Raw genomic sequence first — 23,362 nt, forward strand, 5'->3', positions numbered from 1 at the left:
GTTGTGATTTTTCAACCCAGAGGCCAAAACTTACCCTGAGATGGAAGGTCATGATACCATGGGGATCAGACATTACCCAGTGACCGTGATATCCCACCAGTGGAGAAGAAAAGCTCAAAACTGCAGTTCTCCAACCCATAACAAGGGCATGTGGTGCGGTGGGTGAAGGTTAAACCTGTCTGCAGGTACAAACCTCACCAGGGCCACCTCACTGAAGGAGGTGAATTTGGCCATGACCACTCTGGGGTAACACTACTTCTCCTGCTACCCACAGCATGTCCCCAGCATCCTCTCCCTGCTGTGACTTAATTTGAAGAGTGGATCACAGAACCAAACACACTGCAGGTACAAGCACTGCTGGTCTCCAAAGGACAGCTGGTAGTACTTCTAGGCAGCTTCTCTCCTCACCGAAACGGTAGGTCTCATCCCTTAATCTTCTCAACCCTGCCTCACCTCTATACTTATAGGTTAAAGGACTTCTGAGAGCTGGCCAGCTGACTGACATGGTGCAGACAGTGCAGGCTGCCAGCTGAAGCTGAGCGATCGAGACCGTCTCTGCTTGTCAATACAACAGACCTTGACCCGTCCTTTTGGGCTGGTATGTGTGGGGTTTCAGCATGTGATGAACAGCCACATGCACAGAGAGAGGGAAAAGTGAAACCGATTTCAGGAAAATGGTTCAAATGGTGCCTGTATGTTCAGGATCCCTAAGAAGGAGGGTAGCAGGTGAGCAGGCTAAGGTCCAAATTCCCAATGTGACACACACACACAGAGCGCGGTGTTCCTAAACTTGGAGTCTTTTTTGACAGAGAATAAAATACAGGAACGTGAATGTAGAACTACAGGTATTTTGTAATAAGGCTCCTTAAAAATAGTTACCGGTAAAACAGGATTTCTGCTATGAACAAAGAATCCTATCTGTAGTCAGTCCTCTGTTCATCTAGCAGCCCCTCAGTTTCAAAAAATAGGGGCGATGTCCCCAGGAGTTCCTCTGGCAAAGGGGTCCCTCAGAAGCTGGAAGGTTACCCGCTTACAATTTAGAGGAACTTGCAGCAAAGATGGTTGACTGAGGGCAGAATCTGTGACGGCGTCAGGAAAAGGGAAAGAAAGACCCTGAGGGGGTTAGGGGTGCACACGAGAGAGCACTTCGCTTTCTTATATGAGTAAGGTGAGGACAATTATTCTTATTCTTAAGTTTTGCAGAGAGTGCAGTCAAGGTCCTGCTTGCTTGCTTTCTTCTTTTCTTCTACTTCTCTCTCTCTTTTGCTATGTGCAGACCCCATATTTGCATGATGTGGTAACAAAAAGGGCCCCTTAACTTAAAAGCTGTTTGGGGCAGGATAGAGACAAAATACAAGATTGCTGTTAACCCTGGGCTGAGGCAGGGGAGTGGCAGATGGTGGCTTCTCTTGGGAACTAAAAGGAGATGCCAGAGAGCTACCTTGCCTTGGAAACCCCACCCAGAGCAGGATTAACAAGAACTACTAGCACTTTCAGGAGCTAAGGACTCCTACTAGCTCTCTTTCTAGCTACTGGGAGTTGGCCCTAGAAGGAGACTGTATTGCCATGCCTGGAACAGGATTGCTTGCTCATGCAACCCCATCCCATTCCCATCACACCTATTGCAACCCTGAGCTGGCGAAGCAGAGTGCCCAGATGATTCAGAAACATCTGAGATTGACTGTGATCAAGCCCATTTGCTCTTCTTTATTGCTGACATCTTCTGCCTGACTCACATTCAGGTGTGGCTGAGCACACCTTACTGTTTAACCCCACAGCTTCCAATCTGACCTCCTGCTTCAACAGCATGGCTGTGAGTCAGTGTGCTGCTCAGGCATGCACTGGGAGCAATGCAGTGCCAGGCTGAGAGCAAACAGCCCAGCCCAGCTCACGGGATGCAGCTCGGAACCCTTAACCTCCCTAAATTGTGTGGCCTCACCCATGCAAAGAATGGTCTCTGCCCATACTGTCCCACAAACGGCTCCTGGGTATTATCCCAGGTAGTGCACTTGAGCCAAAACTCTGCTATGGGGCTTATTTACTTCTAGTAATATTTAAACCATATGGATAATTGTAGGCCAGATCAAATCTGTGGTTTAACTGGTTTACTGGTAAGTCACAGCCTTACTCTCCCAGTGGTTACAGAAGACTTTCATTTTCACCTAAGAGAGATCCCATAAATCCTCACAAAAGCATGTAGAAGATTGCTCACTTAAAAGGTTGATGTGGTTTAGGACAGTTCCCACAATTCTCAAACAGTAAGGGGGAAATTAGGTAGAGCAATGACTAGACCAATCAGTAAATAAATGGATAAATAGATATATTCACACACTTTTCAAATAATTGATAATGTAACAAAGCACAATGCCCATTTGAAACATCTGGGCTCTCTACAGTTCAAATTAAAATAGGTCTTAGCTTTAGTAACAGCATCATTAGTACTTATCAACATCTAAAACATTGATCTAAGTCATAAAAATCTGACGCTAAAAATATTTCTAGAAAGGAACCCTACATTTTATATAAATCATTCTGTAGAATTTTCTCTCTGCTTTTCCATTGCCAATTATTTACTCCCTAATTCTACTCTCCGCCAAGTTCAAGAACGTGCCAGGATTGTATATGTGCTAAAAGAAATGTTAACCTGAATTGTATCTCTGCACATCTTCATTAGCATCAGATCCAAACAATTTCAGATCAGTGTCAATTTCCCAGCGATGCTACAGTGATGTGGAAACTCGCTGCCTCGTAGGAAACTCAAGAAGTGGTTGCACCCAGGGCCAGGTCTTGGTGGAATGGTGTCATCTGCTTCCCCTGGCTTACCTCTCCACCTCTCAGCCCATTCTACCCAGACTTCTTCAGCTCCTTTAGGGCAATAAGTCCTCTGAGTCATATATGAACAAAATAGGCCATATTATCCTGTAAGGAAGACAAAATATTTCTGCTATACTTTCTATACACACTTGCTAAGGCACCAAACATACTGCTTTTATGATATTGGCAAAATACATAATTAGAATGGTCCATGTCCATGTTTGATTGATTGATACTAATTTCCTTTGCAAACACAGTATTAAGAAAATTAGTTTTTGGAGGAACTGGATGAAGTGTGCCATAATGTTTAATGATGTTACTTGTTCCGGTGCCTGAATTAATGACATATCACTTTACTGAAAGATGGATTTATGAGTGATTTAGCTTCAGCTCTATTACTCTGTTTACCATCTTTCTCAACAGTGGGAAATACACTGTTCAAACAATGCCACAATAAGAAAAATAAATAAAATCGATGACAAAAGTTTCTCAATATAATTGTCCTGAATGTTTTACTATTTTGACATCTGCATTATTAAACCAAATTGCTTCAATTCCATTCAGTGACTGCCACTGGCATTGCAAATCCTGCAAATGTCAGCGAACAGCATACACATGAAATTTCCACTTGTACAGTCATCTCCTCGTGCAAATTAACTGTACAGTGGGCACTGGCTCACTCTGCACCATGAAAACACAGTTGTATTTCTTCTTCAGCTGTCTTGGGCCTGGTATTAGCAGCGTTATGCCTTTTATATGACAACCTGTCTGAACTAATAATCTGTCCAGGACTTTACCTGGCTTCATGAAGGACCTGCAGCCTTGAAATCCTTTCCCAGAACTAGAAGTCCATAAGAAAACAATGTGCAGACAACCAGCAGCCTCCAGACTGCGTAACTACAGGTGGGATTTGGTTTATTAGCTTACACTTTTTGTGAGACTTCAAGGATTTGGTGGTAAAATGAGGGACGGCAGCAGCTCTGATTGATGGGGGAAGCAAAAGAAGGTGACAGTTAGTTTCGGTACCATGTCGCTCAGGGTGTGTTAACTCTGGTGTAGAGCATGAGAAGTGGACAGCCTCACCTGGACGTGCTGCACATGGTTCTGGAATTCAAAGCGCTGGGAAAACGGGGCATGAGGAAAGCCATGGACGTAGCTCTGCATAGTTATAGTTTTTACAGTGAGCAGGGAGTAGGAACACAGAGTCGCTGAACAACGCAGGTTGGCAGGGACGTCTGGAAGCCTTTTGGTCCAAACCACTTCTCAGAGCAGGGCCTATTTTGAAGACAGATCAGTTTGCTCAGAGTCAGCAGTCAACGCTGGTGTTGTCTGGAATTTTCCATTTTCTGGATGTCCAAGATCCTTTATATTAAATAAACTAGGAAAACCACAGGGTAAGTTCTAGAAGTCCTAAACTCTGTCCTTCAGTGTCATCGCTGACAGGCTGCTTCATACCATAATACAATGAACCCAACTCTAACTTTCTTTATTCCTGAGGAAGTCAGTAAGAAATCCAGTGAGTCAGGAGTAGTTCCACAATGTGAAATGAGTGAAGTAAAAGGAAAATCAAAGCCAGATATTCCTTACAGTAACAGTTTTATGGGAGAGAGACTTCTGCTCCATGTTTTTTTCTCTCAGCCTTCTTCCCCAAGTCCACCCATGGTTTCCACTTGGTGTGGCTCTCCAAGTCAAGAGTGGTGGAAAGGGATCCACAGCAGTGTGTATCGGTCTCCTTCCTGAACCAACAAACTTCCCAATAACTTCATTCGCCTTGCTTCCTTTTATTCCACCCCTCACCCTGAAAGCCTGGAGGATGCTTTATGACTGTGTTGGGTCTTGATACATTCAGGGATAAGGTGTGCTGCTTCTGTCAGACTGCAGGTTTCTGTATTATAGAGGTCCCAATACCCAGGTTTTCTCATAAATGTGTTCTGTTTTGTTTATGTAGGATAAACTACCTTTGTATAAACACCTATACAAAGGTATAACTGCATTGTACTAGGTTTATGCAAAGTAGATTTATGGAATAACTCCGCCTCTAACTTAAAAAAACTTGATACAATTCATTGCAAAACAAATCAATAAGTTACCAAATGATAGTTATGTGGAAATACAGCACACTTGGATAACCTTTAGCAAGACAGCTGGGAGCTGGAAGCAGCCGTACAATAGCAGCATGGAGTGCTGCAGAATGTAGCTTACCAGATATTAACTCCTCCAAGCAGCAAAGCAAACCTTGCTGTTCCTGTCCTTCTTACAAAACAGGCTGTAGACAAACCAGCCAGCTGTGTTCTTCTTCAGTATTTAAATCAAGGTGGATTTATGAGGTATGTAGATTCAATTCAGAGGGAAAGGCATCATGACAATGCAATCCAGCCCTCATAAAACGAAAGCTAAATATAAAACTAGCCCATATAAAAATCAGGGTTAATTATGAAGGAGAGAGCTTCAGAAAAAAGTGGCAAAATGCTAGTAACTTTAACAGTGCAAACAACCATGTAACTTAAATGCAGTTGGAAAAGCCTCTAGTACATCTAACCCAGGCAAAATTAGGATGAGGAAATCTATTAAATCTGAACGTCTATGCATTCATTATATTTTCAAAGAAGTTTTGAGCTCTTTCAGGGTCTATTTTCTGCTCCCTTTGTGTTGCCTCACAAGCTACAGCAGCCAGTGAACATGCAATAAAAACTCTAGCTTTCTTCTGGACAAGTGGTTTTCCAGATATTTTTTGAGGTTAAGAATCATTTTTGCATGGATATGGCCTAAAGAAAAGTGTTCAAAATAATAGAATTTGAATAAGCTAGAATCCCCAAAGCAAAGATAACCAGAGGCCAAGGAAGTCTTGTGGTTTAAACACAGAGTTTGAAAAATCTAGTGAGAGACCTCAGGCACATCACAAAGTCTTTCTGTCTCCATTCTGCAGCTGTAAAATAGAGATAAATTTTCTCCTGTAATTCTCCAGGAGGTTATAGCACAAATTCATTACCATTTGCAAGGCATTCAGATGTTGTGTGAATATCTGAGAGCAAAACAGGAAACTACTGCTGGTGAATGAAGGCCTTGTAAATTGTTACATAGATAAATCTTGATCCTTTTTATATTTCCCATGGAAATTTGAACTTAATTGTGGAAAAGAATGCAAGGATAGAAAATGAGTTCTTTGAGTTCTAAAGCTGGGGATCATTAATATCTCTAAGAGTGGGAAGGACTAATAAAAGGACCAATATTAAACCCTTGTTTTAAAAAGCCACCTCTTAATATCTGCAGCCTCAGCTCTTATCCCTGTTCACTTTCATATTACCTCTGCCTTTTCTGTTGCCCTTCTGTTCCTGTTATTTATTACATGCAGTAAGAAAATTCTTCTATGTAATATAACATCAGGTTATTTTAATGAGACTGTCTGAAATGTACTCTTGTTAATAATGAGTAAAGATAACCCATGAAATCTTGGTCTCACTGAGATCAGCAAGATTTTTCTGTTGACCTCAGTGGAACCAGAACTTCATGCAGGAATCAATACCGATCCCTTAGATCTGTTGGCGGACTTGATACATCTTTGAGCAAGAGTCCGCTGACTTTGCTGCAGATCTTAACAGGAGAAAATGCTTTCAAAATCACTCTTTTAAGGGTTCATTCCCTACGCACAAGAAATAACTGGTAACCAGGACCATTTAGCAGAAGAGTGGTCTCACACACCCCTGCAGTCTGATTCCCTTAGTACTTCAGTCATAAATGAAGGTAATTTTGAGATTACTTTTGACCTCTTTCCTTTTATGGTTGAATGACTGTTCACAGGCAAATAGTAGAACATATTAAGCACAAGGAGTATCATCTGACTAGAATAAAACATCTCAATGTAGCATGAACAGTCTGCCTGCCACTTACTTAATAATTTTATAAAAGGCTCATAGAATTTTTATCTTATCTGAAGTGCTGGGCTATAAAAGCATGTGACAGTCCGTATGATATAACTAAAATCCACCATGAAGAATACACATTTGTGTTTGATATTTACAAGGTCAACAAGCAAAAAAAAAGAAGTACAACATGAAGGTTAAATGTTTGAAACACTGTCAATAAAAGGTATTAACAGCTTCCCTTTCATATTCTTCTTTCCATTTTGGTTCCGTATCCAATAATTACTTCAAGCAGTGACTTATAAACAAGTAAATTATTGTTTACCATGGGGACTTCTTTCAGGTACAAGAAGCTAAATGTGTTATCCATAGCACAAAGGGCACACAGATTATTTTCCTGTATTTGATGGAGGTTCATCTCCCAGCACCTGTTTGTTAGGGAAATTATTCAAAGACAGACATTTGTTAAACTCATCAGAATTAAAATGTCTCCTGTCTTCATATGCAGACACCTGTTGGATTAATTTGGGGATAAATAGAACTCTCAGCAGTAAAAATGGTGACTGATACACAAATTAAAAAGAAAAGTATGTCAATTTTAATAAAAAAATACACAAGATAGGAAAGAAAACAGGAGTTTTCCTGATTGTAAAATTACTGATTAGATTAGATTAGCGATTGTGTAGTAGCATATTTGCTGTTACAGGTATGCTGTTTATTTTGATCTTCTCAGCACCATAGATACCAATGTTTTGACTATCATTCCTTAGAAATGCTCTAATGTAAGGATGTACTTGTCACCTTACTGAGCTCTTCTCAGTGTTTTGCAAGTTTTTTGCTCGATTTTAGTGTAGAACAATTTTTTCCATATAAACACATGACGACCTGGGCAGCTTATATTACATCTAAATTTGTAAGAATTTTGATATGATATGATCAGCTCTGTGCAAATAAATATGTCAGTTTCATCTTTATTTGTTGACCAGAGCTCCAGTGTAAATACTGTATATTTTCCTTTTTTTTTTTAGATAGGATTTATTATATATTTAGGTAGGATTCCATTTTTTTTTTAATAGGTAGGATACCCCTGTGCTTTCCTATTATTTAGACTAATTTAAGAAAATAGAATTCTTTTTTTAAAAAAAAAAAAAAAAAAAAAGTGCATCTTTAAGTTCCTAGTGGTTTTGGGGGCCTGATTTAATCAACACTTGTGATTATGAAATGAACTAGAACCTGTCAATGAAAACACAAGAGGAAAACTTAAGGGGTACCGAAGAAGACTGTGAATTTACTAACTAGAAAGGGGTAGGTGTAAAATTCACCTCTGCTGAGGAAGGCCTGAGATTCCACTCCATTTTGACTGATTGCCAATGATTAATTTTTGTAAGGCTTACTCACAAGTACCATACAACCCCAGCAAAATCTAAAATCAATTACGACTTTCAAATCAGAACACAAAGTTTGCATGGGCCTATGCCCAGAAGTTGCTCCTGTGGATGCTCAGAAATGTTTTGGTCTGGGGACCAAACAGTTGCCCAAGTTCTGTAATAACATGGTAACACCCTGTTATTCTACTGTAAAACACAGTGACCGTGTTTTTGTGTGCTAAAAATCTGTTGCTACCTTACCCACCACTTTGGAAATTTGCCATAAAGCATTTAGAGTTAGCTAACCACTCTGCTAACCATTGCCATTATCCCACTTTTCTGTCCTTCACCTTTGACTGCTTTAATTGGCCTTGATGAGAAGATAATTGATGATGACTAGGATGAAAATAAAACAATGCCTAAAGAGGCGCCAAAAGCACATGCACTTGAAGATTTGTGTCAAGCATTGGCTCTCTTGTGAATTGATAAGCACTTCCAGAATGGTGGCCCACTCCAAGAATGACTGGCAGAGGCATGAGGGTGGCACCAACCAAAATCTCAGGCCAGTATGTACATCAGATCTTGAGCTGTGTTTTAAACTGCAAATCAGCATTTTAATCAACGTCCTTAGCTGCTCAGAAGTCAGCTTCTCTTCCAGCAGACTGATCATCCATGACCTTCTGCCTCTCTGCCCTCCCCACAGCATACCCTGCCCCTGTGTACGTCCCTTCTGTGCCTTCCATTAGTCACTAACCATCACAGAAGCGTGTCCTCCACGGACAGCCGGCTGTGCCTGCAGTACCGGTGGGCACAGCTCAGAGACCTCCCTGCTAAACTGTTCCACGTCCTTCCTGCTACAGCTAGGTTACCTACCAGCCGAGAGAGATAAGAGGGGAAAACACTTTCTCTAAGTTTCCTGAGAATTCCTCTGGCACCATTTTACAGGTGAGAGTCACCAGAAGAAACACATTAGCAGTAGGGAAAGCAGAAACCAGAATCAACTTTTTTCCTCTCCCTTTCCCCCTCCTGTCCCTACCCATAGCTGATTTTTCTTTTGTGGACAAGGCTTTCTGGTATGCTCCACCCAGGACCATGGTCTAGGTGAGCCGGAGACTAGATCTGGAGGGGACAAGAAAGCTTGGTAGAGCCACCTGTCGTACGCCAGCTCGCATAGCTGAAGCTGCCTGTAGAATCTGTTCACATCTACAGCATGTGCCGAGCAGGAGAGGAGAGCGGTGAGAAGTATAGAAAGGCATTGATGGCAGCCTTATAATTTTTGCTTTTAATGGAGAGAGTATGGCCTACCCCGAACTGCAGAAACACCAGAAGGAAAGGATTAGCAAGCGTATAAATTCTGTCAACACAAACTACAATTGATCCTGGCAAGGAAGGGTGAATTTCTGCTTCCATCCTCAAATTCAGTGACATTTCAGCTTGCAACGGCAGACATTGTCCAGGAAACTCTGGGACACCTTAGCATCCTTTACAGCAGGTAGCTTAAAGCGAGTGAAGGATTCCTTTGTTTCAATGGGTATTGCAAAGGACTGTGAAGAGGTAACTGAAATACTTGTCGATGAGGGAGCACTGAGAGTTACGGTGCTGTGAGGGGTGCAGTCGCTTGCAATTTTTAAAAAAACATTTAGACAGCTGCAATCAGAGGGCGTTCAGAGCTAGTGAGCAGGCATGTTTGATTGCGCTGCAGGAAAATAAAATACACATCTATGAGGTAAGGTCAAAGCAGACTGACAGCACACAGATTCCCGGTGGTATTCCTGCTTCGCTTCCTCTAATGTCAGCTAAAGCCAGGACTCAGCCCTAGAGAATTCAGCAATCGTACCTTGTGACACTGGGGCACTGACTTGCCCTATTTAACATTATAAGATAGATGTAAACTGTCCCTTTCGGAAATCATGCCATTTGCTATTGACAAAGATCAAAGAGTGACTTCTGGGTCACATGGAAAAAACTCTAACCAAAACCTTAAACCACTAAGAAAAGCACGAGCAAGCTGCTATTGGACTGCTCGAAGAGAGCAAACAAAAGCAACTTCTTGCTATTTCATAATGTTTTTAATAAACGACTATTTGAAACACAGGATTTGACACTGAAAAGGCAAGACAACCATGTTCCATTAAGAGCATTACTTTAGTGCAACCAGAAACAGCACCAACTAGATCAAAGTTACAGTTCTTTATTGATTAGTCCTCGCTGTGTGTTTAACCAGCAACCGGCCTGTTCCAGGTGGACTGAGGATAGTAGATTAGCACACTCACCTATTCTTGGAAATACCATGTTGTTGGACATTAGGAGATCCTTTAACTGAAACACAGTGTTTTTAAAGTGAATTCACATGACCATGGCCTAAATTATCAGCAAGTACAGGCTTACAGATGTGTTAGTTAACAACTAATGAACAACCAAACAAAAACTTTTCATATTATGTAACTATACTCTCAGCCTTGATGGTAACCTTAGTCCTTTCTTTTTTTACACTTATTCTCTGTAGCTAATGAAACCAAAGCGTACCTTCAATTGAATTTATTAGGCTCTGTATTGCTGGTCCTACATTGTTGCAGTTGTAAGATTTCTGTTGCATAGGAAGACCCTGCAGGGATTGTAAAAGTTCAAACAGCAAAAAAAGAGTGAAAAAAATTAGTCTTAGTCCCTTTTAAACCGCTGTATTCTCAACAAGATGTTCTCCACGTTCATGTGTTTTAAAGACAGGTCCAGCCTCTATTTTCAAAGACGATATAGCTAATCGACAGGAAATATTCATCCAGCTTTTATCAATCTGTCTTACTACTCCCATACCAGAAAGCCACTTTGACTACCCTGGCCATCAGCCAGCCAGCGCATGGTGCAGTCTGTGTGTCTGTAAGACACCTATGGCTCAGACTACAGACAGGTACTGTTACATGAGCACCAGAAAAGCTTATTGTCCACATGACAGAACACCCAGGACTCTTGTTGCAGGAATCAGCTTTCCACCATTAAAAGGCACCAGCACAAAGGCAGGTGGGCAGTACCATCAAGGGCGGGCTGACACAGCACCCTGCCCTGCGTACACTGTAGGTCTGCAGAGGCTTGGCTCTCACTTCACATTTGCTAAGCCTATGCTCACCACACTGCACATAAGTCTGGACTCGATGAGGTTACACCTATATTTATATAGGATAATCATAAGATAGAGCCTATTATTAATCAAGCTGGAGCAGGTGCTCTTATGTTGGTAAGGGAGATCATGGATGGCACAATCTCTCTTTTTCCCATAGTGTAGAAAATACAGTTCTCTGTGTGTTCAAGGGCAGGGACCCTTCATCCCCAAGACCCTCTTGCCTGCTCCTAGCAATGCTGCACACTTTCAGCTGGTGCAGTCTCACAAAGTAACTGGATTTATAACATGTCTTTGCTATCAGCTGAGTTCTGCTTATATGGCAAATGCAATACGTGCAACTCATTTGCAGCTGGGGCTTTTTCTCCCTGGCCCCCCCCCCCCCCCCCCCCCCCCCTTTACAGAGGAGTTTCCTTTTGTAATCTTTCTTGCTAGTTTTTTAATGGGAAGTGCCTCAAACCAGAAGAAAGTTTTGGAGCTGAGAGGTTCATTTCAGTAAACTCTTAGAATTTCACATTCCAGTGAAAAAGGCAGGGTCTCTGTGACTTTGGTTGTCTTTAAGAGCTAAAAATAGGCTTTTTGCATGTAAGTGAGGCTAGACTGTAGTCTTCATTTGAGAACTTATTTGGTACTTCTGAGACAAGAAGACTTTTTAAGTTCCTCGGGGAGTTTCAAGCTTCAGGACATATTACTGCTAAAGCTACACCAGCCTGCTCACCACCTATTCCCTGGAGGATATGGCAATAACTGCTTAAACACAAAACACTACCCAAACTGTCCAACACCTCCTGGATTTGCACGCAGCTTAATCAAGCCACAGTGTGGGTTCATTTCCCTGCTGTGGTAGGGATAACCACACAGGCTGCCAGCACAAGAACTCATATCATTCCTACCCTTGCCACCATTACTCTCGGAAAAGACATTTGAATGTTTCATAATCTAAAAATGGTCTACAAAGGTGGAAAGTATTAACACTGCTTTGTAGTTCAGGAACCTGACAGACTGTGTGGACTGACCTGCATGACAGAAAATCTGAAGCTGTGCAGGGATTCCACTGGTTGTCCTAGGCTAACGTCTGTGTTTCGGAGGGGATTTTTTTCTTGCCTGGCTGTGTAGTAACATGGAATACCATACTTCAGAAATAAAAACCCAGCAAAGTGATGATAAAAATTCATCCCAGAGCAAGATCCTTATACCCATTATTTCTCAGGGAAAAGGTACTACCTGGCTGTTACGCAGGAAGAAAATCAAAGGGACAGTTATACTGACCCTTCAGTATTGCGGGATTTTCAGCAAATATTAAATTTAATGTAATCACTTCTAGGGAAGTGCTTTGGCTCAGAGCAAAGGAAGATGAGAGCAGGAAACTTTGAAAATGAAAAGCCAACCCTTTAACTGACATGAAACAGCTGGGTGAATTTGTACCAGTCAAGGTGACAGCACTGTTAATATAGGCAGCGCTTCATTCAGAAATCAAAGGAACTCTGGATGTATGATTAGCAAAATACCTGTAAATCCTGTCTGAATAGAGGGGGGAGCTACGTTTTGTCTTATAAATCAGGATCTTAGTTGCTGTGGTAATGTTCCTTGTATGATTTGTCTACATAAATGAAACTCAATCCCTGTTGTATCAAGCCACAGAGGATTATAGGATAATGAAAAAGAAAACTAAATGAAAAGAACCCAGTCAACTGAAGCCTTACAATGAAATCTGTAAGTAAAAATTAGGTTTAAAAATAGTTGGGTACTAGTTTATGGGAACACAAACAGATTCGCTTTTTTGGTTGTTTTCATTTCACTAAGGAAAACAAATGATGGTAATAGTTTACAATTGGAAAACATGGCATTCATGTTAAAACTATCATGAGCAGCTGTGCCTGTCTCCTGCACCTGCCTCTGGCACCTTGGGTAGATGTCTCAGAGAAGAAACATGGAGGTGCTGACTAACAGCTGATGGAGAAGGCGGCTGAGGGTGGCGATGAACAAAGGCTGGGGTGAAGTATTATAAGATTACGGGACAGATTTGAGGTAGGATAATAGACCGATCTCACAGTAATCAATTACACATAGTGGTTTTCTTTCTTTTAAAACTAAAGACAGTTGAAATCCATCTATCGTCAGGAGTCTGGAAAAAGCAAAACAGAGACATTCAGAGTTTAGTAAATAGGAGTACACTACAGCTGATGTTTTACTGACATTATCACCACATGTAAAGTGTTACACAAACAGATTGAACCAGTGCATAATAAAGGAACAAGTCTGTACTGAGTGTAGCTGCTACCATACAGTAAACAACCCTGGTCTAATTATCAAATATTATGAAGCCCTGGCAACAGTTTTTGGAAGATGCATCACAGCACTTTTTCCAAGTGGCTGAAGCTGTTGGCTGTGGCATGGCACTAGTTCAGGTCCCTCAGGGAAATCCATCTGCTGCCTGATGCTCATGTCTTTCTTGGCTAAAGAGGGGGCAAAAAAAGCAACAGCAAGTGGACAAATGTCAGGATTGTGTAATCAACCATCTTATTATTTGTTCTTTTTCCGCTCTCCAGCAAAGAACTAACAAAATTAATATAATGTATGCAAGTCATGATGGAATGTCTCATTTCTCTTGGTAGATGACAAGGATTTAACTGTGTCTTACTGATGTAGGATTTCATAGGCAATGTTTAACCACAGAGCTATGCTGACATGCAACTGAATCTTTAAAAAAAAAAAATAAAATCCCCCTACTGCACCCCTTTGTAAAAGGCAAAACTTGCTGTCCTCACAGTCCTTACCCAAGGTGCCTGTGTTGCACTGCTTGGCATTTGCTATTAATCATTAAATTATGTCCCCACCTAATTACCTACCACTCTGACTATCTAGGAGGCCAGAAAATAAAAGGTAGAGGAGCTTGTATCTAATATCTCATACTTGCACCTGACCAGTAGTTAAAACATGGACTCCTCCCATGGCTGAGCTGACATGGCATAACATGCTTTGCCACAGGAATTGGATCAAGAAGTTGGCTCCCTTGAGACTGTGCCATTGATGCCATCCATGTCTTCCTCACCTTGGGATGAAACATTCTGTAGGTGTCCCTAGATGCTGGGATCACCTAGTGGCTCCATCTGATGGCTCATGCAGACTTCCTGAGAAGAGCTGTACACACCGGCAGTGATCAAACCCACGTCTGAGTGGTTGGCAACTGTTTCCAGGAGGACTTCAGACTGCTGATTTTGGGTCTGCAACCTAGAGGCAACTCGAGTTATGTCTCTGCTGCCCCACACAGCGGAGGCAGAAAAGCCTACGCTTCTCTTCTCACCTCCCTCTGTCATTTGAATTGGAATATATAGTATAAAAGAGACCCCTGAAGTTGTATATAACCCAAATTTGGACTGAATGGAGGAAATTAGTATGCTACAACTTCTCACAGCTGAGAACACTAGAGATACGGGTAATGGAGCCAACAAGGATAAGAGGAGCTATCTAGCAGAATTGCCTCCACCTTTGATTATAAAACCTGCCCCATACCCCAGGTCCAACAGAGACAGGGTTGTTTGGCTGCTTGTTGAGTGGAGAGGTGGGTGGCATTTTTGAGCATGCTATATGGAGTACAGCTTTTTTCACCTATTTTTTGAGGCAGTTGGAGGAAGTATGAGCTGAAGGCAAAAGACTGTGGGGGAAAATATTTGTAGAAAACATTTTGTATAAGCTTACAGCATTTTTTTTAAATTTATGAGACAAGCAAGTAGAGACCTAGAGAAGTGCTAAAGCTGCATTATTAAAATGTTAGTAGGTAAATACATTAACAAAAATGGTGTGAAACGAAGAATCAGCTGGAGTTTTTTAACGTAGAGGAGATGCTTGCCTCAACCCACTGCCAACATGCTCCAGGGCTCAAAGCTGCACATAACTCTGAGCTCCACTACTCATCCCATTTGTCCTTGCTTCCAGACTGCCAGAGCACAGGTCAGTTCATGGTCAACAGTACTGGAGGCAGCTGACAAATTCAAAAGAATCAGAAACGACACCTGATCTTCATCCATCATTGACACAGGATTATCAGCCAACACAAATATGTGCTGTGACTTCTGTATCAAGTGGTTTGTAAATAACTGTGCATTATGGACAGGACTTCAAGTGAACTCAGTGTTGCCCTAGCCAAAAAGAAAAGCAAACTAAAGCTAAAGTGAGCACTAATGTGTGCTGACATGAAATTATGTAAATTCAGTGCTCGTAGCATATGGAGAGTAGGATTATCTGGCCATCTACTGAAGGATCTGGGATCTGACAGAAGGATTTAGGACCAATTTCCTACAGAACAGAGGTATTTAAGGAAACAGCTAAGATGAAACTGATGTATGTCATTGTGTGGAAGAGTCTCTGGTTTTAAACTTTGATTTATTAGGTACTCTTGCTGTGTGGAACAAGTTCAGTAACACTAAGTTTCAGTCTCTCAAATCATCAGTCATGTACAGAATTTTCATACGGCACAATAATTCCCCAGATCACTCAGAATTCATGTCATTCATGACTTTAGGGGTATTCTCTGGGTTACTTAGTCCAAGCAGGACTATTGTAATTGCTACGAACAGAGAATAAGGGAAGGGCTGTTCTTCGCATGGGGCCAAGGAGGCAGTTCTCCATGTGTGTGCCTCTGCTCTAACTTCAGGGCCCAGATCAAAGTATTTGGCAGGGTCCAGATAAAAATATTCCCCACACTGCTAACACTAACCTCCACCTCACACTCGACTGTCCTCAGGCCCTTCTGTCCTCGGTCTCAAATCCCTCAGTCCATCTTGCCTAAAAACTCCTCTGAACAACTTCTGTATCAAGGGTTGCCTCCTACATTGTCCTTTACTAAGGTCTCTGCCATTCCAGAGCACCTTCCTCCCATTCCAAAGCCACTCGTCTTGCCCCCAGCATTCCTTGCTTAGATTTACTTCAACTCTGACAATTATTTTCCCATACTTTTCACTAACCCAATCTCCCTGTTCCTCCAGAGGCAGTCCTTACAACCCTCAAACTCCAAACTAGAGAAATAAGGCCTTCCTAATCCTTTTTGAACCCCAGCCCTCCTTTCCCATCTGTCACCGCTCTTTTCCAAACCCTTTACCAAGTATTTCCCCAGACCTTAAGTTCCACCTCTATCCCCAGTTCCTATTTCTTCTCCTGCAGCCCCTGAGCTCCACACCCTCAGCTCGGTATTCCCACGCTGGTTCCCATCTCCTGAACGGTGCTGTTAATTCATAACCCATTTATTACCCCCCTGCTGACTGCCATGAGGCAGTACTGCCTTCTCATCAAGCTCTGCCTCCAGATGAGCCCTCCCCTTCCTTAGGTCATCCTCAAAGAAACTGGATTTGGAGATCCTGGACACAGCAGACTTCACTCATCAGCAATCAACCTAGGCAGGACTCTGAGAGCAGAGGAAGGTATGTATATTTGAGGTGAAGGTGTTGTATATAAAAGCTTAATTTCTATTGTTATTTTATTGTTATTATTTGTAAATAAAAACCTGAAAGCTCATTCAAATCACTTTCTTTACATAAAAAAAATTCTACATACAAATTTGTCATCCAGAATAGATATGATGACAAGGAAAACATATGGATGGAAATAAATAGTTCACAAAGTAAAAGTGTCATTAATTATTCTTTAAGAAACACAGAACGTAATTAGTAAATACCATACATTTTTTTAATTATGTAGTTACTTGAGTATAAAAAGACCCTCTACACTTTCCCATATACTGTTTAATTACACATCTATTCCTATTTGTTGCTGAAATAGTCAGAGTTAGTGTTTAAGTATACATCTGTCAGCTCCAAGATTGATTTTAAATTCAGAAAACAACTTACAATTAAAATATACTTAGTCCTGATTTATACAAGAGTAATTATATTGTAATTATAAATAGACTCATATAACAAAATAAAGTTTCTTGCTATTATTTGATAATAATTACAGGGCAGTTACAGTTCTACTTTTGGTTACATCTTCATTACATTTTTCTGACCAAAGAAAGAAAAGTAAAATTGGAAAGAAATGCATGGCAATTCCAAAACTCCTGTCTTAGCAATACCACACAAAACTGAATCTCAGAAGTTTTCGGTCACATCATGACTCTAAAACCAATGACTTCTGGCTGGGAACTGGAACTAGTTCATAAATAGGTGTTCATAGACTTGTATGCCTTTGTCCAAGAATGAAATGTACATTAATGTCTGATGTAGCTTCTTTTTAATGCAGTTTCCATGGACAACTGAAACTGTAGTTTTGTGCATCCCTAGAGCTGACATGGACTGAGCCATTCAAAGTCAATCTAATTTATAAGCATAATCAGGTTTCCTAAAGGGCATGTTCTCTATCCCTCTCTCACACTTGAAAAGCCCTGTGCAGTGGGTGTGAGCACACTATGTATAATGCGTGCCTACAAGATTATGCTAACCACTTTGCACTGAAGCATGAAACTGCTTTGAAGTCTTCTCCAGAGTTACCAGAAGGGGCTGGCTTCTCCTTTTCTGGTCTATTCTACAGATCTATCCTCCAGGTTAGCTGGGAACAGCAGAGGTAGGCATCCTTTCTCCAGGATGTGAAGGATGCTCACTACATCTAGGTGAGCAAGAAGCTGCAGATATCAGGCACAGCCGGGGGCATTATGGGGATGACTGTGATGCAGGATATCAGAAAGAATAGCTCAGGGCATCTAAGTGTTTTGACCTGAGAGATCTAGCAATGAATGTTAAGGCAAAAATGAAGTAAGAGACAGACTGTATGAAATGGCAAGGTGATCTTTTGATCCTAGAAACAGAGTCATGTAGAGGAATTATAGAGGAATGAAGGCAGGTTAATTAACATTGATCACATACAGCTGTGGGCTGGCTTGGGGGCGGTGGGTTGGCTGACATAGATAACGTGCAGCTGTGGCTGGTTCCTGCAAAGTAGTTAAATAGCTTTAAGGGGTATGGAAGAGGAGGACTTGATGAAGACTGGATGAAGAGAGACCTGGAAGAAGCAGAGGGAGGAGAGAGAGAGTGTGAGCATGCGTGAGCACCCTGGATGTTGGAGAGACAAGGGTGGACTGGCCTGAAGAGGATGAAGAAACAGCATGGACAGTAGATGAACTTTTGAAACCTTGTGGGGGATTGGTGGCCGTGCTGGGAAAAGGCACGGGAACTACTTATTGAAGTCAGCCTGGTATGGGGTGGTAAAAACCTTGTTGCAGCCAGTTTTGATAGTGCTGCAACAGAGTCATTGGAAATTAATCCTGAGGTTTTGGTCTTTCCTGTGATGTGTTTCTGGAACAGCTTAATCTAGCACCAATTGAACTGTGATCCCAATCTTATACCATGAGCAAGGGTAGCACTTTACTGGAGAGGCTAATGGAAGAAAAAATGGAGTTATACATTTTAATTGCTTTGACTCAGTCAATCCTAGGGCAAAAGTTTTTGTACCCAAATTGTCTGATGTGATAAGTATTAAAGTCACTCTAAACCATGAATTCTCCTACTTACAATTTTGGTTATGTAAGATATGGTGTGTTATAACATGCTAATGGATTTTGTTGTATCTCCTTATCCACAGCCTACTGGAAGGGCCACCAGGAATAAAGCTTTGGAATGTCCAAGCCTGGATTTTAAGGTTATGGTGTGTTGACCCTGTCTGGATGCCAGCTGCTCACCAAGCCACTCTATCACTCCTCCATCCTCAGCAGGGGCAGAAAAATGTGACAAAAGGCTGATGGGTTGAGATAAGGGCAGGGAGCTCGTTCACTGGCTACTGTGACAGGCAAAACAGACTCAGCTTGGGGAAATCAGTTTAATTTGTTACCAATCAGATCACTGTAGGATAATGACATATCAAACCGAAACTTAAAACACCTTCTTCCCACCCCTCCCTTCTTCCCAGGCTCAACTTCACTGCTGATTTCTCTGTCTTCTCCCCTCAAGTGGCACAGGGGAAGGGAGGTTGCAGTCTCTGCTGCTCCTGCCTCCTCAGGAGGAGGACTCCTCACACTCTTCCACTGCTCCAGCATGGGTTCCCCTCCCCTCCCCCCCCCCCCCCCACCTCCCAGAGTACCATCCTTCAGGAACAGACTGCTCCAGCATGGGTCCCCCATGGGGTCACATGCCCTGCCAGCAAACCTGCTCCAGCTCTGGCTCCTCTCCACAGGTCCTGCCAGGAGCCTGCTCCAGTGTGGGCTGCCCACGGGGTCACAGCCTCCTTCAGACAACCCCCTAGTCTGGCATGGGGTCCTCCATGGGCTGCAGCTGGATGTCTGCTCCACCATTAACCTCCATGGGCTGCAGAGGCATAGCCTGCTTCACCATGGGCTGCAGGGGAATCTCTTCTCTGGTGCCTGGAGCACCTCCTGCCTCCTTCTGCACTGGCCTGGGGGTCTGCAGGGGCTGTTCATCTCACATATTCTCACTCCTCTACTCCAGACAATCCTGCCCAGCCATTTTTTCCCCCCTTCTTAAATATGTTATCATAGAGGTGTTACCGCCACTGCTGATGGCCTTGGCCAGCAGCGGGTCCACCTTGGACCTGGCTGGCATTTGCTGTACTGGACACAGGGGAAGCTTCTATCAGCTTCTTAAAGAAGCCACCCCTGTAGCCCCCCCTCTACCAAAACCTTGCTATGCAAACCCAACACAAAGGTATTTATCCCAGATGTATGAGCATCCAGTTTCATTTTCCTCTTCAGCCAGTGGGAATTCAAACCTTTTTCTCCTCCTGTTTTGATATTAAATAGTTGCTGGATAAAGTGGACAAACATTCCTGGAAATTATAAACAGAATCAAGATATCTTTCTTCTCCCTGTGATGTTTATTTTATAGCTCCTGATTTTTAGGATGGAGTCCCCTATTGTCCCCTTTTTTTGATTTTGTTAGGGGTTTTTTTCTCATCTGACATATTCCAGCTTCAACTCAAGAAGATGCAGTAAAAACCAAAAAAAAAAAACCTGCATCTGAAGAGTTTTGATACTCAATCAAAAAATGAAAAATTTGACTTTGAACTTTCTCATTCTAGCCAAGGAAGGCCTAGAGACTAAATTTCACAACTTTTGCAAGTATTAGAAATGCTTTCTTATCGTATTATGAAGAAATTAAAAAATTCCTTTCTGTTCCCTTAAAAAAAAAAAGTATAACTGTATTTTTCAAGCAACACACTGTTGTCCATGTTTGCTAGGAATGTTCTGAGAATATTTTACAAGTTAAAGAGAGACTTAAGGGAAAATTCCTGTTTCTGAAACTTGATCAAGTGTTGAACCAGCTGCTGAGCTTCACGTACTGGGGCAATCTGAGATGGGCTGCACAGAACTGAATTCTTATTATAGTAATGTTTAACATCAAAGAAAAAGGCCCCTGGTGAGTTTAGGTATCTATACTGGGTTAGATGCAGCTGAGCAGGGGATTTGGGGATCATAATTACACTCAGCTATACCCAAGTTTCTCCAGAACTTCCTCAACTCCTTATTGGATCAACCCCAAGTCCTTTTGCAGATATGCCCTTGTTTTGATTTTATTTTTTTTAATTATTTTTTTTTACTGTCAGTGCTCCAAAATCTCTTCCACATCATTCTCAGAAACACATGATGTTGGAGTGTTTTTCAGCTTTTGTCCTCCATACTTGAATAGGAGACAGTGGTTCAATAACCTAAGGCTTTATAGCAGAGATTATGAGATGCTGTCACAGCAATTTACCAATTCCTGATGAATATTCAAGCTGTCTCCTCCCAAAATCCAGAAACTCATGATGAGGCAAGAAGAAATCTGCAACTGGATAGAGAAGAGAGAAAGGAGACCGCCCTGCCAGAACACCTTCCATAGTGAGGAAAGGACCACCAGTCACCAGACTGACTGTATCTATTACCCTCTGTCAGGGGAAAACACGAGGATAGCGCAGGTTCCTCCCCACGTGCCCAGGGTGCTGGGATTCCCTCACGTCCTCATGCTGAGACCTATAGCATCTCTATGCAAAACTGTTCCAGCTGGGATGTGGTTTTGACTGTTGGATTGACAACTGCACACTGGGAAGTGACTGGGAAGTCAAAGCTGTTGCGCAAAGGTGACAAAGAGTTGTAAGATAACCATTGTCATCGATTTCTGTATCTACATTTCTGCCAGTTTACACAATTGTTTAACTGTGAAATACCGTGTAATTGCATACTTTCTAAGTGGGAAATACTGTTTTTTTCATTTTTATTCCACGTGTCAGAATATCCTTCCTGTACTATCTAGCATGTACTTCTTGCACCTCCAAGCCTGGCAAAAGTAATTTAAAAATAGAGTAACTAACATTGAAAATAACAGAACAAATTCATTCCAACTCTCACATCCACGTTAGGGGACTCACATCTGGGGCATATTTGGTCCTCCTGTTTAAAGTTTTAAATTGGCAGCTCCAAAACAGAGCTTTTATAGCAGCCCCACACTGCCTAGCTAACTTTTGAAATAAAGCTGCAAGTCTTAAAAGTCTGCTTTGCCTAAATGGCACCTTTCAATGAGGTAATTGTTTTTGAGACTAAAACCAACAGTGTGAGTAAAGAAACATTACACTGGTATGCATCACCGGAGTCCCCATTTCTTTATCTGCTTAAAACCTAAAGAAAGCTTTTAGATGGTACCTCCCTGAAACAGAAACCAAATCATCTCTGCAACAGTTATCACTCGCTTCTGTAATACTTTCCAAAATAAATAAATAAGGGAATATCTATCAAAGCCATGATGAGCTGCAAAGTAATCTCCAACTTGTTAGCTCCCCAAACAGGATTCTGGTGCTTTTCCAATAAAAGTTAAATTAAATGGTTTGCTTTCCTTTCAATAGAAGCAAGATTTCTTCAGTATTAGTCATGAGAATAGGCCCACTTGGCAGTGACCACTTCAGATAACACTCAAATCACTCACCTTTTGCTTCTGATTCAGGTAATGCTTGATCCAGCAGTGCCCTGAGCACCTTATGCCTAGCTGATTCCCAGGGACTGACAGTCTGACTAAAGGGCTTGTGGCAAAGATGCTCCATGGCTCATTGAGATCTTCTACACAAATTGCAGAGCTATCCTCTCGAGAAAGCCCTGTCCTCTTCCTACCATTCAGCTGGGTTCAGTAGAGCACTGGGGTTAGGGGAACCAGTAGGTGAACCACACCAACCATTTAGCAAGTTTGGTCACTTAAAACTACACCTGTGCTTTGCTAGACAGAAGATTCAAAGGCTACCAACAGAACTTGAGAATTAAAGTTGATTTATCTAGCAGCCATATTTTTTACTACATGACAGCTGAAGGCCTGCCCTTACCTATCTATTGGCTATTTGCACTGAGCAATGCAATGTGAGACGTATTCAGCGCAAAGAGCTCCACCGTTAGTTAAAATTTCCCTAGTATTGATCCTGGAGCATGGTCTCCTGTTTTGTGTTGGTGGCATGTTAGTGGCAGCCAGACTGGGCCAGCAGCCTGCCAAAATGGGAGGCAGGAACAGGAAAGTCATAGACTATCATCAGGAGCTGAGTGTGTTGCTATGTGCAAAACATGACCACACATGCAAAATGCTGATTCCAACTAAATCCATAAAACCTGACTTTAAGCTGATTTGGCTCCCTCTTTTCTGCTCCTTGTTGAGTCATCACATGGCTTTCTTGTTCGGGATTAGACCTAATCCTTCTGTGACATCACCCTTCACACTGAGTGATGTACAAAGCAAGGGCTGGACACTGGTCACAATAGCTTCCACAGATTTGTAAGTCATAGCACACATAAGACTGTTCTTTCCTGCCTGTGTTGTAAAACGTGTTTTCTTTTTCCAATTGCTACACAACAGCTCAATGTAGTTTGTTTTACTTTGGCATTTTTTACAAAGTAAAATGTAGCACATCCCAACCTTTGTAAAAATCATGATATTCTGTATTTTCTACAAAATATTTATATTACTGGTACACCCCCTAAACTTTCAAAAAAAAGTTATTTTCACATATTTAGGTGAGGTTCACCTGCCTTAATTGTGACATCTAGAAGTCCATCACTTGATGTAGAGGCCCTGCTTTGTGATACCTTTATAGTTATTCCTTTCTTCATGCTTCCATTGCTCATTTTCCCATTATACACCACTACTTTTCCTGTGATTGCCTCCTTTTCTCCATAAATCCTCTTGCTTCAAGATTCTCTCATTCCTTTGTTCTGGCTCAAGTATACATTTCTTCTTTCTTACCCTTTGGTCATCTTCCTC

The 23,362-nt window shown here is 41.8% G+C and overlaps 2 long non-coding RNA genes across 4 annotated transcripts in view; one reads left to right on the plus strand and one right to left on the minus strand.

The window, feature by feature from the left end:
• LOC129736219 (uncharacterized) overlaps positions 1–23,069 on the minus strand; it is a 38,494-nt gene extending 15,425 nt beyond the window's left edge. The window contains exon 1 of the long non-coding RNA XR_008732528.1: positions 22,049–23,069. This is a non-coding gene — a long non-coding RNA (uncharacterized LOC129736219). The remainder of the gene's footprint in view (positions 1–22,048) is intronic.
• Positions 76–22,050, plus strand: LOC114015701 (uncharacterized). Of its 3 annotated transcripts, XR_008732527.1 has the most exons (5): positions 76–415; positions 3,604–3,717; positions 16,456–16,570; positions 18,723–18,785; positions 19,311–22,050. It is a non-coding gene; the product is annotated as an uncharacterized LOC114015701 (long non-coding RNA). The 3 variants fall into 3 exon arrangements; XR_008732525.1 differs by lacking the exon at positions 3,604–3,717 and having other exon boundaries at positions 105–415; XR_008732526.1 differs by lacking the exons at positions 3,604–3,717; positions 18,723–18,785 and having other exon boundaries at positions 101–415.
• Positions 23,070–23,362: the final 293 nt, after the last annotated feature.

The sequence above is a fragment of the Falco cherrug genome, chromosome 5, assembly GCF_023634085.1.
Source record: "Falco cherrug isolate bFalChe1 chromosome 5, bFalChe1.pri, whole genome shotgun sequence".
Taxonomy (NCBI): domain Eukaryota; kingdom Metazoa; phylum Chordata; class Aves; order Falconiformes; family Falconidae; genus Falco; species Falco cherrug.